Raw genomic sequence first — 3,535 nt, forward strand, 5'->3', positions numbered from 1 at the left:
CAAAATGGAGGAAACGGACCTCCTACGGTTGAAACGGGGGTCCTGTTGATCAGGAGGGGTGTGGCGTACCGCAAAACGGAGGAAACGGACTTGTGTTGGAGCGCTACGGTCGAAACGGGGGTCCTGATCATCGGGAGGGGTGTGGCGTACCGCAAAACGGGACTCCACAGGATACTGTTCATCTCCACCGTCGACCCCCTCCAGCTTCCACGGGCTACTGTTCATCCACCGTCGACCTCCTCCAGCCTCCACCTGCGACTGTTCATCCACGGGCTCCTATTCATCCAGCCTCCACCGCGCGCTACTCCACCGGCTACTATTCAACCAGCCCTCTCCACGGGCTCCTGTTCAACCACCCCTCCACGGGCTACTGTTCATCCAGCCCTCCACCGTCTACTGTTCATCATGCTCTCCACGGGGTGGTCCTGTTCATCCTGCCCTCCACGGGGTCCTGTTCATCCAGCCCCAACCGGCTCGAACGATCGGGGTCCTGTTCATCCAGCCCCAACCGGCTCGAACGATCGGGGTCCTGTTCATCCAGAGGCAACGCCACGGGGTCCTATTCATCCACCCTCACCGGGAACTGTTCATCCAAACCCCCCAGCAACGCTCACTGTTCATCCAGAGGCAGCATCGATCGGCTTCAGTTAGCAGCAATAGCGAAGGAATCGCTCGATCGGGTTCAGTTAATAGCCATCGATCGATCGCTCGGGTTCAGTAACACGTAGCCTGCAGTGCAATCGCTCGGGTTCAGTTCGAGCCCAACGCCTCGCTCGGGTTCAGTTAGAGCCCAACGCCTCGCACCCACGCGCGTGCGTGTATGAGAGAAACGCGCATCGCTCGGCCCCGACCACCCACCGTAACCGGGAACACCCCGATATTTTCCTCGCCCTCGCTTCTACCACGGTTTTTCCGTCATGGACGGCCCAAAGAATGTCATGCAGCTGCGTCTCCGGCCCGCCCAGGACGAAAAGCCCATTTTCTGTCATGATTTTTTGTCATAGAAGTAGGACCCCACCACATCTATGATGATACCGTGTTTTGTCATAATTATTGTCATAGAAGTGTCATAAGCATGACATAAAAAAATTCGTTCGGCCCAAAATGTCACGGATGTGTCTTTTTTTTGTAGTGATGAGTTATTATTGTTGACATCACCCTTGAGGTGAGTACATTGGGAGGCAAAACAATAAGCCCCTATATTTCTATGTGTCTGGTTGAAACGTTTTGCTCATGAGTATGTGGTGAGTGTTAGCAATCATAGAAGACTATATGATGGTTGAGTATGTGGAGCTCTTACTTAAACTCTATTGAATAACTTGAATTGCAATTGTTTGATGACTAAGAACATAGGTTGTTGAGTTTCAAGCGAGGTCATTGTTTGAACCATAACATGTGATTTGGTTGCCACTATAACATGAGAAGTTTCATAAGAAAGAATTGCTCTTATGATGCTAAGAAAAGTGAATGAAATTGTCATTGATCAAACTTTTGCACTTTGCTAGCATTCACACTTCATTAATTATTTCTTTTATCATTTACCTACTCGAGGATGAGTAGGAATTAAGCTTGGGGATGCTGATACGTCTCCAACGTATCTATAATATATGAAGTATTCATGTTGTTTTATTATCATTCTTCGATGTTTTACAAGCATTTTATAGTAACTTTATATCATTTTTTGGGACTAACCTATTGACCCAGTGCCCAGTGCCAGTTGATGTTTTTTGCTTGTTTTTTACATCGCAGAAAATCAATATCAAACGGAGTCCAAACACCGCGAAACTTTTTTGTGGATTTTTTATGGACCAGAAGGAACCCAATGGGCCAGAGCAGCACCTGGGGGGTGCCCCGAGGGGGCACAACCCACCAGGGCGCGCCAGGCCCACCTGGCGCGCCCAGGTGGGTTGTGACCACCTCGGTGACCTCCCACACCCCCTCTTTGCTCTATAAATTCCAAAATATTCCAAAACCCATTGGGGTTACCCTAGATCAGAAGTTCCGCCGCCGCAAGGCTTTGTAGCCACCGAAAACCAATCTAGACCCTTTCCGGCACCCTACCGGAGGGGGGAATCATCTCCGGTGGCTATCTTTATCATCCCGGCGGCCACCACGATGAGGAAGGAGTAGTCCACCCTCGGGGCTGAGGGTTTGTACCAATAGCTATGTGTTTAATCTCTCTCTCATGATCTATATCATGGGCTTTGTTAATATAGATGGATCATATGATGTTTCTCCCCTCTCTACTCTTGTTGTGATGAATTGAATCTTTACCCTTTGAAGTTTTGTCTTGTCGGATTGAATGTTCGGATTTGAGAACACATGATGTATGTCTTGCGGTATGACTACTTGAGGTGACAACGGGGTATCATATTGATTCACTTGATGTATGTTATGGCACTCAACTTGCGGATTCCCGAGGTGACATTGGGGTAATCTATGCATAGGGGTTGATGCACGTTTTTATTATCTTTTCTCCGATAGAAACTTTGGGGTCTCTCTGTAGTTCTTTGTGTGGATTGAGTATTATGAATATGAATTTGCTTTGGTGTTATTTTAGTACGAACTCTTGATTAGATCGATCGGAAAGAATAGCTTTGAGGTGGTTTCGTACCCTACAAACAATTTCTATCTTTTGTTCTCCGCTAATAGGAACTCGGGATTGATTCTTTATTGCACTTTGAGGGATAATCATATGATCCAACTATGTTAGCATTGTCGAGAGATTGCACTAGCGAAAGTACGGACCCTAGGCCTTTTTTTAAGCATTGCAACACCGTTTTTGTGCCCGCTTAATATTTGCTACCTTACTATTTTTCTTTATTCAGATTATAAAAATATATTTCTACCATCAATATTACACTTTTATCACCATCCCTTCGCCGAACTAGTGCACCTATACATTTTGCCATTGTATTGGGTGTGTTGGGGACACAAGAGATTTCTTGTATTTGGTTGCAGGGTCGTTTGAGAGAGACCATCTTCATCCGACACCTCTCACAGATTGATAAACCTTAGGTCATCCACTTGAGGGAAAATTGCTACTGTCCTACAAAACTTTGCGCTTGGAGGCCCAACACGTGTCTACAAGAATAAAGTTGTGTAGTAGACATCAAGCTCTTTTCTGGCGCCGTTGCCGGGGAGGTTAGGAAAGCAGCACTCACATCCCGTCAATGAAGCTCTTTTCTGGCGCCGTTGCCGGGGAGGTGAGTGCTTGAAGGTATATCTTTACATCTTGCAATTGAATCTTTTAGTTTCTTGTTTTATCACTTTTGGTTTATAAAAACAAAATTACAAAAAAATGGAATTGAGGTTGCATCATATTATTGATCATCTTTATAATATCTTTCTTGAAAATGATGGTTTGGAAAATTGTGCTCAATTGTTAGAAGAAGAAGTCAATAAAATGCTTGGCACGAAATATTTGAATGATGAGCATGATTGCAATGTTGTTAGTATGAATTCTTTGAATATCCTAAATGCTAATGATGATTGCACTAGTCATGACAAAAATGTTTCTTATAAGCATGTCACT

The sequence above is a fragment of the Triticum aestivum genome, chromosome 2D (assembly GCF_018294505.1).
Source record: "Triticum aestivum cultivar Chinese Spring chromosome 2D, IWGSC CS RefSeq v2.1, whole genome shotgun sequence".
Classification (NCBI taxonomy): Eukaryota; Viridiplantae; Streptophyta; class Magnoliopsida; order Poales; family Poaceae; genus Triticum; species Triticum aestivum.